Below are 23,786 nucleotides of genomic sequence, written 5' to 3'. Positions count from 1 at the left end.
ACCAACACTTTACATGTTGGTCCCATGTTTCATGAGCTGAAATAAAAGATCCCAGTAATTTTCTATACACACAAAAAGCGTATTTCTTTCAAATTTTGTGCAGAAATTGGTTTACATCCGAGTCATACTAATACTGCTACAAATTAAGTCACTCGGTGACTTTGCTAAAATGCTTTATTTATTTTCTTTCATTCAAGGATAAACTTTTAATTGGTCACGTTTAGTAAGCTACAGAGACAGATAGCAGTGTTTACTTTGTTTCCCCTTTATCTCTCATGTGTGTGTGCGCAGGCATGTACGTGTGTGTGTGTGTGGGGTGTGTTGGCGCGCATGTGTGTGTGTGTGTGTGTGTGTGTGTGTGTGTGTGTGTGTGTGTGTGTGTGTGTGTGTGTGTGTGTGTGTGTGTGTGTGTGTGTGTGTGCAGGCATGTACGTGTGTGGGGTGTGTTGGCACGCTTGTACGTGTGTGTGTGTGTGTGTGTGTGTGTGCAGGCATGTACGTGTGTGTGTGTGTGTGTGTGTGTGTGTGTGTGTGTGTGTGTGCAGGCATGTACGTGTGTGTGGGGGGTGTGTTGGCACGCATGTACGTGTGTGTGTGTGTGTGTGTGTGTGTGTGTGTGTGTGTGTGTGTGTGTGTGTGTGTGTGTAGGCATGTACGTGTGTGGGGTGTGTTGGCACGCATGTACGTGTGTGTGTGTGTGTGTGCAGGCATGTACGTGTGTGTGTGTGTGTGTGTGTGCAGGCATGTACGTGTGTGTGGGGGGTGTGTTGACACGCATGTACGTGTGTGTGTGTGTGTGTGTGTGTGGGGTGTGTTGCCACGCATGTACGTGTGTGTGTGTGTGTGTGTGTGTGTGTGTGTGTGTGTGTGTGTGTGTGTGTGGGGTGTGTTGGCACGCATGTACGTGTTTGTGTGTGTGTGTGTGCAGTGTGTTGGCACGCATGTACGCGTGTGTGTGTGTGTGTGTGTGTGTGTGTGTGTGTGTGTGTGTGTGTGTGTGTGTGTGTGTGTGTGCTGGCATGTACGTGTGTGTGTGTGTGTGTGTGCAGGCATGTACGTGTGTGGGGGGGGGTGTTGGCACGCATGTACGTGTGTGTGTGTGTGTGTGTGTGTGTGTGTGTGTGTGTGTGTGTGTGTGTGTGTGTGTGTGTGTGTGTGTGCAGGCATGTACGTGTGTGTGTGTGTGTGTGGGGTGTGTTGGCACGCATGTACGTGTGTGTGTGTGTGTGTGTGTGTGTGTGTGTGTGTGGTGTGTTGGCACGCATGTACGTGTGTGTGTGTGTGTGTGTGTGTGTGTGTGTGTGTGTGTGTGTGTGTGTGTGTGTGTGTGTGTGTGTGTGTGTGTGTGTGTGTGTGTGTGTGTGTGTGTGTGTGTACGCCTCCCATGGTTCATCTACTCCCCTCTACCTTGTACAGGATGCCTTACATGGCCATTCCTATCCATGCCTCACTCTGCCTGGTTAAGCTCTAGTTTCTGACTGCTGTAGCACATCTCTGTATCTGTGTCCCAAATGGCAACCTATCCGCTACATAGTGCACTACTTTTGCCCAGGTCCATGTCAAAAGTAGTGCACTATATCAGGAGCCATTTGGGAAGCACATGTCTATATCTTTTTTGTTTATTTAACCAGGTAAGTTGACTGAGAACACATTCTCATTTACAGCAACAACCTGGGGAATAGTTACAGGGGAGAAGAGGGGGATGAATGAGCCAATTGGAAGCTGGGGATGATTAGGTGACCGTGATGGTATGAGGGCCAGATTGGGAATGTAGCCAGGACACCGGGGTTAACACCCCTACTCTTACGATAAGTGCCATGGGATCATTTAGTGACCACAGAGAATCAGGACACCCGTTTAACATCACATCTGAAAGACAGCACCCTACCCAGGGCATTGTCCCCATTCACTGCCCTGGGGAATTGGGAAAACATTTTTAGACCAAAGGAAAGAGTGCCTCTTACTGGCCCTCCAACACCACTTCCAGCAGCATCTGGTCTCCCATCCAGGACCAACCCTGCTTAGCTTCAGAGGCAAGGCAGCAGTGAGATGCAGGGTTGTATACTGCTGGCAGGGTGGTATACTGCTAGCAGGGTGGTATACTGCTAGCAGGGTGGTATACTGCTAGCAGGGTGGTATACTGCTGGCAGGGTGGTATACTGCTAGCAGGGTGGTATACTGCTGGCAGGGTGGTATACTGCTGGCAGGGTGGTATACTGCTGGCAGGGTGGTATACTGCTGGCAGGGTGGTATACTGCTGGCAGGGTGGTATACTGCTGGCAGGGTGGTTTACTGCTGGCAGGGTGGTATACTGCTAGCAGGGTGGTATACTGCTGGCAGGGTGGTATACTGCTGGCAGGGTGGTATACTGCTGGCAGGGTGGTATACTGCTAGCAGGGTGGTATACTGCTAGCAGGGTGGTATACTGCTGGCAGGGTGGTATACTGCTGGCAGGGTGGTATACTGCTGGCAGGGTGGTATACTGCTGGCAGGGTGGTATACTGCTGGCAGGGTGGTATACTGCTGGCAGGGTGGTATACTGCTGGCAGGGTGGTATACTGCTGGCAGGGTGGTATACTGCTAGCAGGGTGGTATACTGCTAGCAGGGTGGTATACTGCTAGCAGGGTGGTATACTGCTGGCAACTATCTGTTTCTGCTGCCTTACTGGCTCTGCTCACTACTGTCATCTTCTTCCACTATTAAACAACCCAATTACAGCAACACAGAACAGAAGCTTTGTTTCCACTGGCCTCACACACACACAGACATGCATGGGCAACAAACACACACACACACAGACATGCATGGGCAACAAACACACACACACACAGACATGCATGGGCAAAAAACACACACACACACACAGTATGCAAACGTGTGTTAGTGCTACAGCGATAGGTGAAGGCTATCAGCTGATGTCTGTTACCATGTCCTTACCTACCTATTAATGTAAAGGGGTTTTATTAATTTACGCAGATCCCAACAGCACATTTGAATTGAATATTTCTCTAAATCCAGTTGGCTGGAGCACTGGAGGTTTAGTAAAATACCCTAGAATTGGCCCAGACCCTGCTGGCTACCAACTGTCCAACAAACAGAATATGGAAATGTGCAGAAAGCAGAATTCCCGTTGGTGCTGTGCGGGAGATTCTTGAGAGATTCTTCAGGGACGTGCGCACAAACACACACCAGGGTTTCCTTTACCCACTAATTGCTGACTTCTGATGGAAAAGCCGAATAAATAAAATAGTCAGTTCGAAGAAAAAAATCCCATTTGAAAATACAACTGTTTTGCGCCGTCAATTAATACCGGTATATGGTTGATGTATACTGCCCCCAGGTCTGCTCCCAGATGGACAATCCTAGTCATATTAGCAACCCATGCTAGTTGTTGATAATCCTAGGCAAATTAGCAACCCATGTTAGTTGTTGACAATCCTAGTCATAATAGCAACCCATGCTAGTTGTTGACAATCCTAGTCATAATAGCAACCCATGCTAGTTGTTGACAATCCTAGTCATATTAGCAACCCATGCTAGTTGTTGACAATCCTAGTCATATTAGCAACCCATGCTAGTTGTTGACAATCCTAGTCATAATAGCAACCCATGCTAGTTGTTGACAATCCTAGTCATATTAGCAACCCATCCTAGTTGTTGACAATCCTAGTCATATTAGCAACCCATGCTAGTTGTTGACAATCCTAGTCATATTAGCAACCCATGCTAGTTGTTGACAATCCTAGTCATAATAGCAACCCATGCTAGTTGTTGACAATCCTAGTCATATTTGCAACCCATGCTAGTTGTTGACAATCCTAGTCATATTAGCAACCCATGCTAGTTGTTGCATCTTTATATCTCCCATCTTTCTAAATTTCGAACTGATATTTTCATCTGTTATATGAACCAGCTCGCATGTGCGGTGTAAGAGAGAAAAAAACGTTAAAAAGCAATAGCTAAACTATGATGTCGTCACATTATAAGCGCAGCAACGCGCACAAGGCAGTAGGCTACGCGTGAATGTTATTTGCGGGAAAACACTGTTGGTAAAAGGGCACTGAACATGTGAGCGGTTTCATGTGACAGAGTTGAAAATATCAGTTAGAAATTTAGGAGAGGAGATCTAATAGGCTACTTTGACGCAAGATAAGAAACATTAAAAAGTTTAGGTTTCAAACAAATACGTTTATGTTTTTTAAATGAACACGGCCTCCAGTTCATTGCAAAGTGGTGTGTGACGTGCTGATGAAGCCTGTGGTGTGTGACGTGCTGATGAAGCCTGTGGTGTGTGACGTGCTGATGAAGCCTGTGGTGTGTGACGTGCTGATGAAGCCTGTGGTGTGTGACGTGCTGATGAAGCCTGTGGTGTGTGACGTGCTGATGAAGCATGTGATGTGTGACGTGCTGATGAAGCCTGTTGTCGTTTGATGGGAACTCGGAACACTGAATTATGCAAATTAACCTATAGACCAATAAGCATAAACCAGTCAAATACATTTACATCGACCGGTATTTCCATCAGAGACAAGGCTAAAATGCATTATGTCACAATAGGATTTTTTTGTTCTTTCTCTTTACTTATTGGCTTCTTTTTTCGGGGGGGGGGGGGGGGGGGGGGGGACACAAAAGCCGGCAATTACCTGTTAACGGGGTCCGGTAAGTTTCTCACAATGTCCTGTAATTTAAAATGCTGCTGGTCAAATGTCTGGCGCCAAACCCTGACACACACGTGCACACACACAACCCCAGGGAGGATACTGACCTGGCCTTCAGCTCTTCAAAGAGCTGTTTAGAATCTCCCTGCTCTTAGCAATAAAAAGGGCCAGCCTGGCTAAAACCTGCTGACTCAGTGATGCTATCTCTCTTAACCTCACAAACAGACACACACACACACACACACCTATTCTCCACCCTTCTCCATCTGACAGCATCCATATACAAGAGAAGAAAAACTGTTTGTGTCATGCAAAAAAAATACAACATCTGATCTTCCCGACTGGCCAGAGAACAATGGCTGCGATGCTTTTCAGTTTCAGACAGTTTCTGCTGACCAACCTCAGGAGAGAAAGAAGAAGAACACAGACCTTAACTGCCCTGGCCTGGAGACTGACAGAGGGAAAAAGCTCATATTCACTCCCGCCGTTCACATTTCCTATCACCTCTGCATGGAATGCAGGAATAGCTCCAATCAGTAGGAAGGTGAAGACACGGAGCAAGAGTGAGAGATGCAGAGAGAGAAGGAAAGGGAGAAAGAGAAGAGAGGGGGGAGAGAGAGAGGGAGAGAGAGAGGGAGAAAGGAGAGAGATAGCAAGGAGAGAGAGAAAGAGATGCAGAGAGAGAGAGAGAAAGATGGGTGAGAGAGTAGAGAGAAGGAGAAGGGAGAGAAAAAGAGAGAGAGAAGGGAGAGAAAAAGAGAGAGAAGGGAGAGAGCGAGAAGAGAGTGAGGGTAGGAGAGAGAGAGAGAGAGAGAGAGAGTAGGGAGAAGGAGAAGGGAGAGAAAGAGAAGAGAGTGAGGGTAGAAGAGAGTAAAGAGAGTGATAGAAGGGAGAGAGAGAGAGCAAGCGAGATAGTGAAGTATGTCCAATGTATGACCACATTAGAGATAATTGCCACAGATCTGCAAGCACAGCAGCAAAATGTGTGGGCCGTTGTCATGAGAAAAGGGCAGCAAGTGGAGCACAGACAACATTGTAAATACAACATTAGTGATGCACTGATGACATTTTTGGCCGATACCGATATCCGATATTTTCCTTGTCAGAAAACCTGATACCGATAACCGATATTTAACATTTTAGCCGTCTTTTAAGCATTCTAGTACAGTTAAATATTTAACACACACACATGGACGCAGCGGTCTAAGGCACTGCATCTCAGTGCAAGAGGCGTCACTACAGTCCCTGGTTTGAATCCAGGCTGTATCACATCCGGCCGTGATTGGGAGTCTCATAGGGCGGCGCACAATGGGCCCAGCGTCGTCCGGGCCGTCATTGTAAATAAGAAGTTGTTCTTAACGGGCTTGCCTAGTTAAATAAAAGTTACACACACAGACCAAAAAGTTATTTTGTTGGCATTTATGCATGTCTCCATTACCAGTAAAACATAATCATAGACCTATTTCTTTCAAAACCCACTTACTTGCTGTTTCATTGTTCAGTCGTTTCATTCTCAACCAGGACTTCTTTGGAACGCCGTCTGGGTCTTAGTGTGTCAAAAGAGATACACGTCAAATAACACTATTTGACGTGTCAAATAACATGACAATCTGTTTCAGTAGCTATAGTTAGCGAACTATATAGCTAGGTGTCATCTAAAATAACCCTAATTTATAAGACAGTTCTTATTTGATTAATGGTGGTCGGACCCATCTATGTGAAGCTAGCCACAATAAGGATTAGCCACAATTGTGGACTTTGCAGTTAGCCTTCAAAATAAAAGTATGGAATAATTCTACTATTTGTATTAATTTGCATCACTGTCAATGACTGTGGTTTTCCGTCATTGACAGTGATGCAAATTAATACAAATAGTAGAAGTATTCCATACTTTTATTTTGAAGGCTAACTGTAAAGTCCACAATTGTGCCTAATTCTTATTGTGGCTAGCGTCACAGCACATAACCCTCTCCGGTCGAGCCTCAGTAGCCAGATGAAGCTAGCCCGCTGCTTATAACATTAGCTTTGGGCAACAGGGTTAGGCACCTATTTATTTTCTTGAACCAAAGTTCAATTTCAATAGGAGAACAACAACAAGTGGCTATCTAGCTAATACTTACTCACAAGGATTCCTAAATCATTGCTAAGAATAATGAAAATGACTGCAGTTTCTACTGGTCATTGTTTTCAGGCTGGTTGTATTGGTGCTAGCTAGATACTAAGCTAAAGCTAGCTACCCCAGAAGTTGCGGTCGAACAAATTATGCTTTATTACCTACGTGGTATTGTAAACACATCGTTCGTGTCCATGGTTTGCAGAATTTTATGCACAGCTTTGACAGTGCTACTGTATCTTTATGGACATGCAAAGACCCAAACGGCGTTCCATAGTGGTGAAGCTAATAGCAGTGACGCTATTCCTGTGTAATTCCGGTAGGGCAACATCTGAAAAATAGCACACTTAGTAGTGTGTACCGGTGCTCGACCAGTCGGTGAAAGCCAACATCACCCACGACAGAGAATGGTTGATTGTCAAGGGCTATGAATTCCATTATCTTGGTGTTAATGTATTTCGCCTTTGAGTTGTCTCGCTGAAATTTTCTTACTCTTTCAAATGACTGCTCGACTTGTCGACTGCTGGATCCACACAGCGGATATTGTGGGCTAGGTCAGGAATGCTGTGTTGCACGTCATTGTCATGTACCTACGTTATATAGGTATGCACGTTAGCTTTGACATCGGTTTTTAACATCGGCGTTAAACTAAACATCGGCCGATAACAATGTTTGCATTTTTAGCTAATATTGTCCGATTCCAATATGTTCACCGATATATCGTGCATATCCTACACCAATATTTATCTGTTTATTTATTTTCCCATTTAGACTTCAACTATTTGCACACTGTACATAGCCAATAATATAACATTTGAAATGTCTATATTCTTTTAAAACTTTTGTGAGTGTAATGTTTACTGATTGTTTATTTCCCTTTTGTTTATTGTCTATTCCATTTGCTTTGGCAATGTAAACAATGTCTCATGCCAATAAAGCCCTTTGAATTGAATTGAGAGACAGAAGGGAGAGAGAGAATTGAGAAAGGCCACAGTAGACAGACCTGGCTCTCAAGAGAAGACAGGCTATGTGCACACTGCCCACAAAATGAGGTGGAAACTGAGCTGCACTTCCTAACCTCCTGCCCAATGTATGACCATATCAGAGACATATTTCCCTCAGATTACACAGATCCACAAAGAATTCGAAAACAAATCCAATTTTGATAAACTCCCATATCTACTGGGTGAAATACCAGTGTGCATCACAACAGCAAGATTTGTGACCTGTTGCCACAAGAAAATAGCAACCAGTGAAGAACAAACACCATTGTAAATACAACCTATATTTATGTTTATTTATTCTCCCTTTTGTACTTTAACTATTTGCAAATGATTTGACATTTGAAATGTCTTTATTCTTTTGGAACGTTTGTAAGTGTAATGTTTACTGTTACATTTTTTATTGTTTATTTCACTTTGTTTATTATATATTTCACTTGCTTTGGCAATGTAAACATACATTTCCCAAGACAATAAAGCCCTTAAAATGAAATTGAAAATGTAATTGAGAGAGAAAAAGAGAGAGAGACCCACATACATCTCAGTCACATCAAGAGTGACTGAGGAAAATGATCCCTTTTCATCTATTAGGTAAACCAGCATAAAGAACCCATACAGTATGCCTACAAACAAACACAAGGCTGAGTTCTCCATAGTAAAAACTGCTTTTAAAGTCTAAATGTGTGTGTGTGTGTGTCCCATAAATCACATTGGACTAGATGTTGGAGTCAGGGTCAACGTAAATTCTATTAATGGAAGATAAGCCAATACCAAGAGTCATCCAATCACCTCTCTGTATCCACGGCAATGACAACTGAAACTGTATGGTGCTGTATAGGAGAGGAGCGCCGCTGTATTCCCCTTTTAATAATGACAAGTGCTAGCCGTTTATTGAGCTCATAGGACGGGTAAACAGTTACACACTGTATATTCACACTATGTGTGACTTGACATTTTCTCTGACTATGTTTATCAAGCCCACAGGAGTCCTTAGACGAGGACAGTTACATTATGTGGGGATTGTGAACTGAAAGCAGGCTGTTCTCCATTCTAACTGTGCAGTGAATTCACACATTTTTCTGACCACAGCTTCCTCTTCACCAACAGAAATAACACTAAAACTTGATTGCGTTCAAGATAAAAAGGTATTTTTATGTGTCTGGTCACTGTAATTTTCTCTCGTAAACATTACATTCCCCAAGTGACAACCACTTGACCAGACATCTCTGCAATATATGAACTAGGCATCATACACATCTCCCACTGGGCACTCAATAGGAGAAAACAAAAAGGCCATGGAGTCATCAGAGTGGCAGTAAATGTGACAGAGGGTCTTTCTAAAGTGACAAAGCACTGAACTTTAACCTTTACCTCATGGGAACACACCCTCTCTCGCTCTATTCAGATGGCCATACATTGGAGTCTACTCCAGCACCAAAACATGCTCATTTATGACACTTGAAAAAGCAAGTAGGTTGGAAGAAGCTACATGTAAGCATATTGCCCAATATTTCAAATCTGTCATTCTGTACCTTTACATAACAAATTCAAATCGGATTCAAGAAATAAAACATCTTGGCACCACACATCTATGCCCACAAACTATTTGCTATTTCTGCCAGCAAAAAGAGCAATTTCGAGCCATATGCGGACCATTACGCTAAACTCACACTTGCTTGCACGCACACACACACACACACACACATATGAGGAAGAGATGAGAGGGACACAAACCTCAATGAGGAAATAAGCCCCAGTGTTTTTCTCTTTGTTCCCAGACACTCATGTTGGAGGGTTTCACAGAGAACATGGCAATGAAACTGTGAAACCATGACAATAAAGCAACATACTGGTTTGTTTACTTTAGACCTAGATTTGTTTACTCGAGTATTACTTCCAGACATGAGAAAGAGCGCAGAGCACAGTCAAAACAGCAAAACCAGAAGTAAAATCTACAACCATTTCCAAATACATTTCCAAGACACGCCACAAACACAATGCATTCATTTAAACAATTTCTAGTACTAATTTTGATAACGATTCATTTAAAATTACTATATATTATGAAGCAAATGCTGATTGTTTAGTGTTGATCTGATTTAGCCATAGTAGTACTAGCTACTAGCCTAAACACTCCTCCTAACAGCCTATTCACTGCGGAAGTTCTGACACCTGCTCCAGTAGGTGATGAACAACACATTCGATGTTATAACACCGTCTATTGATGGCTGTTTTTCTGTGCAAACAAATATTCACATGTATGTGAATAGTTACTAGTGTCAAAAAGGTGCCAAATGGATTAGTCAGTCGTCCTATACAAATACACGTCCAACAGCACAGGTGGTGAAAACATCGACGTATAGCGAGTGAGTATATCAATTGCTTTTGGCTAGTTTGCTTGATAGTCAAAAAAGTTATTTATTCGTTATTTACATTTACCATTAGAGTTGATTAAATTAGCAACAATGTACCAATTCACAAAACAGTATATTTTCCTTAGTTGTCTAGAACAATTAGTTACACAGTTGTTACAAAGTTAGCTAGCTACAACAGCTACACCGACACACAGGTCCCGGTGACCCTGCATGCCACTCCGTCGAGAGATCGAGCGAGCTTGCTACAGACCGGAGCCCACATTTGTTTCTCGCCCGCAAGCTGTGTGACTACTTTATCCCCGAACAAAAAGGGTTCGATGTAAAATATATGCTGACTACTTACGGTGTGTTACTGAAGTGGGAAAAGATATCCAAACACACGTTGGTTGATAACAGGCACAGTTCTGACACTCGCTGGTAGGACCAAAAACCAAGTGCCGACGTTCAGCGAAAGAGCTCGCACGTTTGACACCAGCACGAACCGCCTGCTAGTTTCTTTCTTGCACGGAATTGAAAGATGAAGGGTAAGTGCGCAGGCGTGGACAGGATCAGTTGATTATGAGCGCTGAGAAAGCGGCAGCATTGGGTATACTGACAGGATGGGTAGACAGTGGCATGGTGCACGGAGATCAAACCATCAAGCTGAAATATATCACAGCCATATAAACTACTATAAATAACATGGCTATGCATTTAATTGGTAAATGTGTAGTAAGAGCTGCACTATTCACATTTACACACAGGATATTGATTAAGACACAAACTTATTACGGGGAGTTCAATTACTGCTCTGTGGCATTTGTGTGCGAACATTCTTTTTGGATAAATAAAAAGTTTATTTTGTGCAAGATATGTCTCATTTCCAGGCTATTTGTGTCTCCATTCAAATTGAACATTGATTTCTTCCAGCCACACGGTCTAATAAATAATTCAAGTAGGTTATAGCAGCCTGCCTAGCTGCACCAACAAATATACTATTCTCACAATAGCAGGGGCGTCAAATTAAATGATAGGATAAAGTTCAATTAGCATACTTGAATTCAATGGTTCGGAGAGGGCTCAGAGGTGGGATTACGAGGCTGTGTTAACTATCAATAGTTTATGCCGCTTGATTGAGGAGCATAGCAAGTCCCACGGTACCGTTGCCTAATAGCCTACAATGCCTGTGCCAGCGATGTTCGTTCTTTGGATCAGAATTCACTATGACCATTGTAGCCTAACAAAAATCACAGCGGCAACAACCAACCGCTGACCATTCTGACCGCATCCACATCACGGCAGCACAAATGTGTGATGATAAATCAATTACCGTAATAGCTTGGTTTCAGTCCCCGCCCGGTACCTTTAGCCTAGTTCCAGTTAAATGTGCGTTCCCCTGCTCCTCGAGCTGCCTGTCCCCATATCACTCACACATCGGCTTTGTTCACGTGGTAATGTGTGCTTTTCCTAATTGGAGGACCGGGATTCGCTGAAACTGCCATTGCCCCCTTCCTCTCCGCACCTGTTCAGCCTAGCAGGACGATTGACGGATGGAAACAGCAAACTCGGTCATAATACCGTTACCAGCTGAGCCCACTGTATAGTGAATAAGTAGTATGTAACTTGACTTTAGTGCATTGCCTGGTGAAGGAGGAAGCATGGTGAGGGGGCGAATCGTTTGGGACGCTATAAAAAAAAATGTCTCACTAACCATGTATATTACTGCGACACTATGACAGAGAAGCCTGCTGTGAGGCCAGGACAAACGGGATGCTACAGCAACGCTTTTTATGTACAAGGAAACCTATTATGCTCCCACACAAGCACCACGTTTCAAGGTTCACGTTACATCAGATTTTACACTATAAAATCTGTATATAATTAAATAAACAACCAATAAAAATGACCCCCCCCCCCCCCCCCCCCACACACACACACACACACACACACACAGAATAGACAGGAGGAAAACAGAAAGGCTCTTTAAACAGGCTTCTGAGGAACATTTGAGTTTGACAAATACTACAGTTGCAGGAGTAGTTACAGGAACCGTTTTACAGCTGGGTGTGACTCTTCAGGCCCCACTTCAGGCATGCAGCACAGCACTCTGGTCTGTCTCGTCTGGTCTCTCCTGTGGAACAGCATACCTAAGATAAACACACAGTAGTCTACACACAGGCACAGTGCACACTGTGTCCTTTCTCTTTTACAAAAACATTTGACACGCAATAATTGCACTTTTATTACACAGTAGGCTACACACACACACACACACACACACACACACACACACACACACACACACACACACACACACACACACACACACACACACACAAGCGCGCACACACACACACAGGCCTACAAACACAGACGAGTGCACTCACACAAACACACAGATGAGTGCACTCACACATATTTTTACAAAAACATAATTTGCATGCATACCCTTTCCCCTTTCTCTTTTACAAAATCATACTTCAGAGGCATATATACTGGTCTAGAACAAAATCATACTTCACACAGAGGCATATATACTGGTCTAGAACAAAATCATACTTCACACAGAGGCATATATACTAGTCTAGAACAAAATCATACTTCACACAGAGGCATATATACTAGTCTAGAACAAAATCATACTTCACACAGAGGCATATATACTAGTCTAGAACAGTCTGTCACATTTTACACTCAATAACTGCCATTATATTATCCTCTAATACATATTAACCCACTACTTGTGACCACAGTGTGTTAACATTTCTTTGTAAATTGTAATTTTATTTGGTACCTTTTCAGTTGCCATCTGCAGTACCTGTGGTTCCTAGCCCACGCTGTGGTTGACACGTAGGTTGGTCGGTTAGTCTATTAAAAGCACCAGACGCCAGTAACACTCCTCACCACTCTCCTGCTCCTCTGTCCACCTCCTGGTCACATAGGATGTGTGTTTCCCAAATAGCACCCAACCCTACGCAGTACACTACTTCTGACCAGGGACCATATGTTGTGCATTATAAAGGGAATAAGGTGCCATAGAGGACGCAGCCATAGAGGACGCAGCCATAGAGACCGCAACCATAGAGACCACAGCGGAGTTACAGTCAATGGCTGCTGTACTGTCGGCTGCTGGAAGTATAATTTTAGATTGCATGTGGGCTGCAGATGCTGATCTCAGAGAACCAGGTCTCAGTGAAGAATACTGCTGTCACTGTCTATTCACTACTGTAAATCTATTTCATTTTTTGTGTTATTTATGCTACAGTTTGTCATACATAGAGACGTGTAGTTTTTTGGCAGAAACAGACACTTTTCCTCCTTAGATTTGTACGGAATGAGAAGCACATTGAGGAAGGTCTGGCAGTTATCAACAATCAGCTAAACCTTTCGTTTAAGAAAGGAAATAACGTTGGATAAAGAGGCAACAGCTGTGAATGAAAATGACATGTGTTCTTACTGAGACAGATATAACATTTAGGTATCTTGAAACCATGGCTTTTTCTGCTCCCCATTTCTGTATGTTTACATGACACATACAGTATTAACATTTATGTACATTTCGTTTGTATGCCTAAGCATGTTTGTCAGTCAGCTTATGTTTATTTAAGTATTTTTTGTCCAGTTTTTATAACATGTGATAGGATGTGTTATATACAGTATGTATGTCACCTGGACGTATGTTAATAACAAGGGCTGTCAAACAATTAAAACCTTTCTTCAAGTTCATCACAGCGTTTGCTGTGACTAATCACAATTAAATCACAAATTCAGAATTTGCTCAAATTGAACTGTAATTTAATTGTTTTTATACAAAAAAATTTAAATATATCCGCCTTAGTTCCCCATCCCACTCTGACAGGAAGAGGAGCCTGACCCAATGCTCTTCTCGACATCGTCCATACCAACCACTTATCACAGGCATTTTGATGATTTTGTATATTACAATTAGCTCCCCGATACTCTTTGTCTCTGTCTCTGTCTCTGTCTCCCCCTCTCTCTATGTCTCTCTCTCCCCCCTCTCTCTATGTCTCTCTCTCCCCCCTCTCTCTATGTCTCTCTCTCCCCCCTCTCTCTATGTCTCTCTCTCCCCCCTCTCTCTATGTCTCTCTCTCCCCCCTTTCTGTCTCTCTCTCCCCCCTCTCTGTCTCCCTCTCTCTCGTTGTCTCTCACTCTGTCTCTAACTCTCTCTCCCCCTCTCTCTCTCGTACTCTGGCTCTCGCTCTCTCCCCCTCTCTCTCGTACTCTGGCTCTCGCTCTCTCCCCCTCTCTCTCTCTCGTACTCTGGCTCTCGCTCTCTCCCCCTCTCTCTCTCTCGTACTCTGGCTCTCGCTCTCTCCCCCTCTCTCTCTCTCGTACTCTGGCTCTCGCTCTCTCCCCCTCTCTCTCTCTCGTACTCTGGCTCTCGCTCTCTCCCCCTCTCTCTCTCTCGTACTCTCGCTCTCGCTCTCTCCCCCTCTCTCTCTCTCGTACTCTCGCTCTCGCTCTCTCCCCCTCTCTCTCTCTCGTACTCTGGCTCTCGCTCTCTCCCCCTCTCTCTCTCTCGTACTCTGGCTCTCGCTCTCGCTCTCTCCCCCTCTCTCTCTCTCGTACTCTGGCTCTCGCTCTCGCTCTCTCCCCCTCTCTCTCTCTCGTACTCTGGCTCTCGCTCTCTCCCCCTCGTACTCTGGCTCTCGCTCTCTCCCCCTCTCTCTCTCTCTCCCCCTCTCTCTCTCTCTCCCCCTCTCTCTCTCTCTCCCCCTCTCTCTCTCGTACTCTGGCTCTCGCTCTCTCCCCCTCTCTCTCGTACTCTGGCTCTCGCTCTCTCCCCCTCTCTCTCTCTCGTACTCTGGCTCTCGCTCTCTCCCCCTCTCTCTCTCTCGTACTCTGGCTCTCGCTCTCTCCCCCTCTCTCTCTCTCGTACTCTCGCTCTCGCTCTCTCCCCCTCTCTCTCTCTCGTACTCTGGCTCTCGCTCTCTCCCCCTCTCTCTCTCTCGTACTCTGGCTCTCGCTCTCGCTCTCTCCCCCTCTCTCTCTCTCGTACTCTGGCTCTCGCTCTCGCTCTCTCCCCCTCTCTCTCTCTCGTACTCTGGCTCTCGCTCTCTCCCCCTCGTACTCTGGCTCTCGCTCTCTCCCCCTCTCTCTCTCTCTCCCCCTCTCTCTCTCTCTCCTCCTCTCTCTCTCTCGTACTCTGGCTCTCTCCCCCTCTCTCTCTCTCGTACTCTGGCTCTCTCCCCCTCTCTCTCTCTCGTACTCTGGCTCTCTCCCCCTCTCTCTCTCGTACTCTCCCCCTCTCTCTCTCGTACTCTGGCTCTCGCTCTCTCGTACTCTGGCTCTCGCTCTCTCGTACTCTGGCTCTCGCTCTCTCGTACTCTGGCTCTCGCTCTCTCGTACTCTGGCTCTCGCTCTCTCGTACTCTGGCTCTCGCTCTCTCGTACTCTGGCTCTCGCTCTCTCGTACTCTGGCTCTCGCTCTCTCGTACTCTGGCTCTCGCTCTCTCGTACTCTGGCTCTCGCTCTCTCGTACTCTGGCTCTCGCTCTCTCGTACTCTGGCTCTCTCTCTCCCCCTCGTACTCTGGCTCTCTCTCTCTCCCGTACACTCTCTCTCTCTCTCTCTCTCTCTCTCTCTCTCTCTCTCTCTCTCTCTCTCTCTGTCTCTGTCTCTGTCTCTGTCTCTGTCTCTCTCTCTCGCGCGCGCTCTGGCTCTCTCTCTCGCGCTCTGGCTCTCTCTCTCGCGCTCTGGCTCTCTCTCTCGCGCTCTGGCTCTCTCCTCCCTCTCTCCATCTCTCTCCCCCTCTCTCCGTCTCCCTCTCACTGACTCACACTCGGTCTCTCTCACACTCTGTCTCTCTCACACTCTGTCTCTCTCACACTCTGTCTCTCTCACACTCTGTCTCTCTCACACTCTGTCTCTCTCACACTCTGTCTCTCTCACACTCTGTCTCTCTCACACTCTGTCTCTCTCACACTCTGTCTCTCTCACACTCTGTCTCTCTCACACTCTGTCTCTCTCACACTCTGTCTGTCTTTCCTCTTTCCTCTGTCTGTCTTTCCTCATTCCTCTCCTGTCCTCTGAATTCCTCTCCTGTCCTGTCCTGTCCATTCCACTCCTGTCCTCTCCATTCCTCTCCTCTTCATTCCTCTCCTGCCATGTCCTGTCCTCTCCTCTCCTGTCCTCTCCTGTCCATTCCTGTCCATTCCTCTCCTCTCCTCTCCATTCCTCTCCTGTCCTCTCCTCTCCTCTCCATTCCTCTCCATTCCTCTCCATTCCTCTCCTGCCTTGTCCTCTCCTCTCCATTCCTCTCCTGTCCTCTCCATTCCTCTCCTGCCCTGTCCTCTCCTCTCCATTCCTCTCCTGTCCTCTCCATTCCTCTCCTGTCCTGTCCTTTCCATTCCTCTCCTCTCCATTCATCTCCTGCCATGTCCTCTCCTCTCCTCTCCTGTCCTCTCCACTCCATTCCTCTCCTGTCCTCTCCATTCCTCTCCATTCCTGTCCTCTCCTCTCCATTCCTCTCCTGCCCTGTCCTCTTCTCTCCTCTCCTGTCCTCTCCTCTCCATTCCTCTCCTGTCCTCTCCATTCCTCTCCTGTCCTCTCCATTCCTCTCCTGTCCTCTCCATTCCTCTCCTGTCCTCTCCATTCCTCTCCTGCCCTGTCCTCTCCATTCCTCTCCTGCCCTGTCCTCTCCTCTCCTCTCCTGTCCTCTCCATGTCCTCTCCTCACCTCTCATGTCCTCTCCATTCCTCTCCTGTCCTCTCCATTCCTCTCCTCTCCATTCCTCTCCTCTCCATTCCTCTCCTGTCCTCTCCATTCCTCTCCATTCCTCTCCTGTCCTGTCCTGTCCATTCCTCTCCTGTCCTCTCCATTCCTCTCCTCTCCATTCCTCTCCTGCCATGTCCTCTCCTCTCCTGTCCTCTCCTCTCCATTCCTCTCCTGTCCACTCCATTCCTCTCCTGTCCTCTCCTCTCCATTCCTCTCCTGCCCTGTCCTCCCCTCTCCTCTCCTGTCCTCTCCTCTCCATTCCTCTCCTGTCCCCTCATTCCTCTCCATTCCTCTCCTGTCCTCTCCTCTCCATTCCTCTCCTGCCCTGTCCTCTCCTCTCCTGTCCTCTCCATTCCTCTCCTGCCCTGTCCTCTCCATTCCTCTCCTGCCCTGTCCTCTCCATTCCTCTCCTCTCCATTCATCTCCTGCCATGTCCTCTCCTCTCCTCTCCTGTCCTCTCCACTCCATTCCTCTCCTGTCCTCTCCATTCCTCTCCATTCCTGTCCTCTCCTCTCCATTCCTCTCCTGCCCTGTCCTCTTCTCTCCTCTCCTGTCCTCTCCTCTCCATTCCTCTCCTGTCCTCTCCATTCTTCTCCTGTCCTCTCCATTCCTCTCCTGTCCTCTCCATTCCTCTCCTGTCCTCTCCATTCCTCTCCTGCCCTGTCCTCTCCATTCCTCTCCTGCCCTGTCCTCTCCTCTCCTCTCCTGTCCTCTCCATGTCCTCTCCTCACCTCTCATGTCCTCTCCATTCCTCTCCTGTCCTCTCCATTCCTCTCCTCTCCATTCCTCTCCTCTCCATTCCTCTCCTGTCCTCTCCATTCCTCTCCATTCCTCTCCTGTCCTGTCCTGTCCATTCCTCTCCTGTCCTCTCCATTCCTCTCCTCTCCATTCCTCTCCTGCCATGTCCTCTCCTCTCCTGTCCTCTCCTCTCCATTCCTCTCCTGTCCACTCCATTCCTCTCCTGTCCTCTCCTCTCCATTCCTCTCCTGCCCTGTCCTCCCCTCTCCTCTCCTGTCCTCTCCTCTCCATTCCTCTCCTGTCCCCTCATTCCTCTCCATTCCTCTCCTGTCCTCTCCTCTCCATTCCTCTCCTGCCCTGTCCTCTCCTCTCCTGTCCTCTCCATTCCTCTCCTGCCCTGTCCTCTCCATTCCTCTCCTGCCCTGTCCTCTCCATTCCTCTCCTCTCCATTTCTCTCCTGCTCTGTCCTCTCCTCTCCTCTCCTGTCCTCTCCTCTCCATTCCTCTCCTGTCCCCTCATTCCTCTCCTGTCCTCTCCTCTCCTGCCCTGTCCTCTCCTCTCCTGTCCTCCTCTCCATTCCTCTCCATTCCTCTCCTGCCCTGTCCTCTCCATTCCTCTCCTGCCCTGTCCTCTCCATTCCTCTCCTCTCCATTCCTCTCCTGCCCTGTCCTCTCCTCTCCTGTCCTCTCCTCTCCATTCCTCTCCTGTCCTCTCCATTCCTCTCCTCTCCATTCCTCTCCTGCCCTGTCCTCTCCTCTGCTCTCCTCTCCATTCCTCTCCTGTCCTCTCCATTCCTCTCCTATCCTCTCCATTCCTCTCCTCTCCATTCCTCTCCTGCCCTGTCCTCTCCATTCCTCTCCATTCCTCTCCATTCCTCTCCTGCCCTGTCCTCTCCTCTCCTGTCCTCTCCTCTCCTGCCCTCTCCATTCCTCTCCTGTCCTGTCCTGCCCTGCCCTCTCAGGTTGTCGTATGTTCAGTGGTCCAGGTTGCCAGCACCACACACAGTCACACCTGTCCCTCTCCTACAGTGTGCTCTGTCTGCTTGAGTAAACCTGACTAGTGAACATCTGTCACCAGTAATGAGCGACAGTAAGGTGGGAGCACTCTGTCACATCCTCACACTCAGTCTCACATACACGCACGGACACACACAGACACACAATTATGTGTGTGTAGCTCACTTTCTCGGTTGTCGGGTTTAGTCTTCTGACGCTATGATGCCCTCTGTCTACTGACACCATCAAACACACACATCGCCCTAGTCTTTTCAACAGCATGTCACACACAGAGATGTCATTGGTCTTGACATCTATCCCATTATGAGTCCACAGACATGTCCATCACCACCACAGTACAGTAGCATCGAATGCTAAGACTTGACATTGTCAGTCAACACTCCTCCACTAAGCAGTCTAATACAGACCACACAGGCCTGCTCTGATCTGAAAGAGTGAAACCATATTATGCCTGGTATTACCACTATCTCCAGATCCCCTACAGTAAGAGGAAACAGAGAGAAGATCATGATTGTACCACTATCTCCAGATCCCCTACAGTAAGAGGAAACAGAGTGAAGATCATGATTGTACCACTATCTCCAGATCCCCTACAGTAAGAGGAAACAGAGAGAAAATCATGATTGTACCACTATCTCCAGATCCCCTACAGTAAGAGGAAACAGAGAGAAGATCATGATTGTACCACTATCTCCAGATCCCTTACAGTAAGAGGAAACAGAGTGAAGATCATGATTGTACCACTATCTCCAGATCCCCTACAGTAAGAGGAAACAGAGAGAAGATCATGATTGTACCACTATCTCCAGATCCCCTACAGTAAGAGGAAACAGAGTGAAGATCATGATTGTACCACTATCTCCAGATCCCCTACAGTAAGAGGAAACAGAGTAACGATCATGATTATGTAAAGCAGTGAAATCAGTACCTCATGTTTTAATGTTTTTATTGGAGTTACTTATGACAGTTACTACACGCCTAAAGGAGTGTTTTGTGTGGACACGTTGTTGTTACGTTCCCCAGTTTCTGTGTTCTGTTTTGTATTTGAGTGTGTGTTTCAGGAGATGGCTTCCTGAAGTACTCCCCAACCAGCTGATTGGTCAACCCCAGGCTAATTGGTGATTGGAGCTGACCCCGCCCCCTCGTCAAGAAGCAGCTGACTCTAATCACCATTGCCACCTGAAGATAAAAGCCAGTGTTCTGCCCAAGAGAGTAGAGTAGAAAGAGAGAGGAGAGAGAGGAGATGAGATAAGGAGAGAGAGGAGATGAGATAAGGAGAGAGAGTAGATGAGATAAGGAGAGAGAGTAGATGAGATAAGGAGAGAGAGTAGATGAGATAAGGAGAGAGAGTAGATGAGATAAGGAGAGAGAGTAGATGAGATAAGGAGTAGAGATTTGGAGATTGAGAGAAAAATTAGATTGTGATATAGTGTTGGTTGTGTATCAGAAAGTGTGGTATGTGCTGTTGTTGGTAGCAGTTTTTCTATGTCCTGTGTTTGTGAGTGTTTGTGAAATCGTTAATAATTACTCTGTTTCATTTGTTCCCAGAGGGGAAGGAGAAGGCACTTTGGGAGTGCTTAGGCAAGAGGCCCGAGGGCATACATATACCCGTAGTATATTTACTGTCTAGGCAGACTAGGTAAGACCTGGGCGGACCACCCCCTGTATTTTGGTTAGGGCACCAGACGGTGCTAAGTTAGGTAAGTTAAGTGGGTAGGCAGGTTAGATAGGAGAGGGGGAACTTTGATATTTACTTTCTTTGCTTTGGTTCCGTCCAGCCCCTTTTCCCCATATTACCGTGTAAGAAAATAAATCCAAGTAAACGGTAAAATCTGCTTTTGTGTCATCCTTGCTCGCACCTACAGTCCATACCTCTTGCACTTCAGAGAGTTGAGTTATAGCAGGGAGTTGCGTTCCCTCTTCTCAGAGGCGTGCGTAACAGTTGTACTATACCCGTGAGTACCAAAAGTTCAAAAGAATAGTAAACTCAAATTCAGAGAAGTTAGGACTTCACTTGTAAAAAGGCTATTTTAGGCTTAGGGGTTAGGTTTAGGGTTAAAGTTAGGAGTTAGGGTTAACGTTAGGGGTTAAGGTTAGGGTTAAGGTTAGTTTTAGGGTTAAGGTTAGGAGTTAGGGTTAAGGTTCGTTTTAGGGTTAAGGTTAGTTTTAGGGTTAAGAGTTAGGGTTAAAGTTAGGAGTTAGGGTTAGTTTTAGGGTGAATAAGATTTTAAATGGGAATCAATTGTTAGTCCCCAAAAAGTCCTTACAAGTGGTGTAATAAGACATAGCTCTGTGTGTGTGTGTGTGTGTGTGTGAACATTTGAACATCTTGGCCATGTTCTGTTATAATCTCCACCCGGCACAGCCAGAAGAGGACTGGCCACCCCTCATAGCCTGGTTCCTCTCTAGGTTTCTTCCTAGGTTTTGGCCTTTATAGGGAGTTTTTCCTAGCCACCGTGCTTCTACACATGCATTGCTTGCTGTTTGGGGTTTTAGGCTGGGTTTCTGTACAGCACTTTGAGATATCAGCTGATGTACGAAGGGCTATATAAATAAATTTGATTTGATTTACTAGAATCTGAAGTCAAATGTCTACTGTTTACCTGATGATCTGGTGCTTCTCTCCCCAATCACGGAGGGCCTACAGCAGCACCTAGATCTTCTGCACAGATTCTGTCAGACCTGGGCCCTGACAATAAATCTCAGTAAGACAAAAATAATGGTGTTCCAACAAAGGTCCAGTTGCCAGAAACACAAATAAGAATTCCATCTAGACACCGTTGCCCTAGGGCACACAAACAACTATACATACCTTGGCCTAAACATCAGCGCCACAGGTAACTTCCGCAAAGCTGTGAACGATCTGAGAGACAAGGCAAGAAGAGCATTCTATACCAAAAAAAGGAACATCAATACTTGAAATCAGTTATAGAACCCATTGCCCTTTATGGTTGTTTGGAATACACTCACCAATCAAGAATTCACAAAATGGGACAAACACAAAATTGTGACTGCATGCAGAATTCTGCAAAAATATCCTCTCCGTAAAACACCAAATAATGCATGCAAGAGCCGATACCCGCTAATTATCAAAATCCAGAAAAGAGTCATTCAATTCTACAACCACCTAAAAGGAAGCAATTCCCAAACCTTCCATAACAAAGCCATCACCTACAGAGAGATGAACCTGGAGAAGAGTCTCCTAAACAAGCAGGTCCTGGGGCTCTGTTCACAAACACAAACACACCCCACAGAGCCCCAGGACAGCAGCACAATTAGACCCAAGCAAATCATGAGAAAACAAAAGATAATTACTTGACTCATTGGAAAGAATTAACATAACAACTGAGTAAACTAGAATGTTATTTGGCCCTAAACAGAGAGTACACAGTGGCAGAATACCTGACCACTGTGACTGACCCAAACTTAAGGAAAGCTTTGACTATGTACAGACTCAGTCAGCTAGCCTTGCTATTGAGAAAGGCCACCGTAGGCAGACATGGCTCTCAAGAGAAGACAGGCTGTGTACACTGCCCAAAAATGTGGTGGAAACTGAGCTGCACTTCCTAACCTCCTGCCCAATGTATGAGCATATTAGAGACACATATTTCCTTCAGATTACACAGACCCACAAAGAATTTGAAAACAAACCCAATTTTGATAAACTTCCATATATTTTGGGTGAAATACCAGTGTGCCATCACAGCAGCAAGATTTGTGACCTGTTGCCACAAAAAAAGGGCAACCAGTATAGAACAAACACCACTTTAAATACAACCATTATTTATGTTTATTTATTTTACCTTTTGTACTTTAACTATTTGCACATAATATGACATTTGAAATGTCTTTATTAATTTGGAACTTTTGTTCATGTTTACTGTTAATTTTTATTGTTTATTTCACTTCTGTTTATTATCTACTTCAATTGCTTTGGCAATGTTAACATATGTTTCCCATGCCAATAATGCCCTTAAATTGAAATTGAATTGAAAGAGGGAGAGATGGGGAGCGAGAGAGAGAGAGAAAGAAAGATTGATAGAGAGAGAGATAGTCTGTGTATTATCTTTTGATCTCAGTCTGCTAGTTCAGGACAGACCGGTTAAACCAGAGAGGAATGGATTGGAGACATTTGATTGGAGCGTTGATATGACCTTGAACCCCATTGGTTACCCTCGGCAGAGGATGGGATGCGAGACTGAAGCAAGCACTACCCCAGCCCTCTCTTCTATCGTCCCCCCTCCCCTTTTTCTCTGAAACCTTTGGTCCTTTCATCTTCCACATCTCCTCCTCTCTCCTTCTCTACCCCCTATATCTCCATATATCCCCCTATATCCCCCTATATCTCCCTATGTCCCCCTATATATCTCCCTATATATCTCCCTATATCTCCCTATATATCTCCCTATATCTCCCTATATATCTCCCTATATCTCCCTAGAGACTCTCTATGCCCCTCTACTCTCCATCACTTCAAAGCAACACACTAGAAAGTGCAGGAGAATAGAGGAAAACAAATGCCTGGAACATGTCAATTGCAGAGAGTGGGAATTCCGGGAAACCAGGATGTGATGTACAAAAAAAGAAGTTGCCCTGAGTAGTACAGGAACATCAGAAAGGTGACCTCACTAGTATGATATATAAATTCAGAAAAATACTACAGGGAACATTGTCTGTCCGACAGCTCACAGAAGAGGACGTAGCCCAAATGGATTTACAGTATATAAACTATGACCATATGAAAAACGAAATAAATGCTTAATAGATGCTGTTTGAAAGGTCTCCAGTACACGGTTTCTGGTGGTACTGTAGTTAGATGAGCGACTAAGACACGGTATGTATTTAAAGCAAACCGAGGTCGAATACGTATTTCAAATATTTGAAACACATGTGGTGCGCTTGATATACAGTAGCTTGTCAGGCACAATGGAACCAATAAAATATTCCCAGAAGTGCAACCTTCTCATACCAGGCAAGCTAAATCAAGCGCACCTCAAAATATTTCATATTTTAAATACGTATTTGACCCAACAGGTCCGTGTCACAGGCTGATGAGGATGTAAGAGGTTACCTAGAGTACGTCCGAAATGGCACCCTATTCTCTATATTGCACCACTTTACTACTAGCCTATGGGATCTGGTCAAAAGTACTACACTATAGGGAATAGG

General features: G+C 45.6%; 1 protein-coding gene across 3 annotated transcripts in view; it reads right to left on the bottom strand.

Moving 5' to 3' along the window:
* The window catches only part of LOC129810977 (spermatid perinuclear RNA-binding protein-like), a 229,974-nt gene extending 218,278 nt beyond the window's left edge, over positions 1-11,696 (bottom strand). For 2 of the 3 annotated variants that reach the window (XM_055862029.1, XM_055862055.1), the window contains exon 1: positions 10,492-10,689. The gene's annotated coding sequence lies outside the window, so the exon portion shown is untranslated. Of the gene's footprint in view, positions 1-10,491; positions 10,690-11,457 lie in introns of those variants that run through there. The other variant, XM_055862037.1, reaches the window with a different exon arrangement.
* Positions 11,697-23,786: the final 12,090 nt, after the last annotated feature.

This window comes from Salvelinus fontinalis, chromosome 2 (assembly GCF_029448725.1).
Source record: "Salvelinus fontinalis isolate EN_2023a chromosome 2, ASM2944872v1, whole genome shotgun sequence".
Lineage (NCBI taxonomy): Eukaryota > Metazoa > Chordata > Actinopteri > Salmoniformes > Salmonidae > Salvelinus > Salvelinus fontinalis.
The sequence above is the reverse complement of the archived record's forward strand: the minus strand, read 5'-3'. Positions and strand labels throughout refer to the sequence as shown.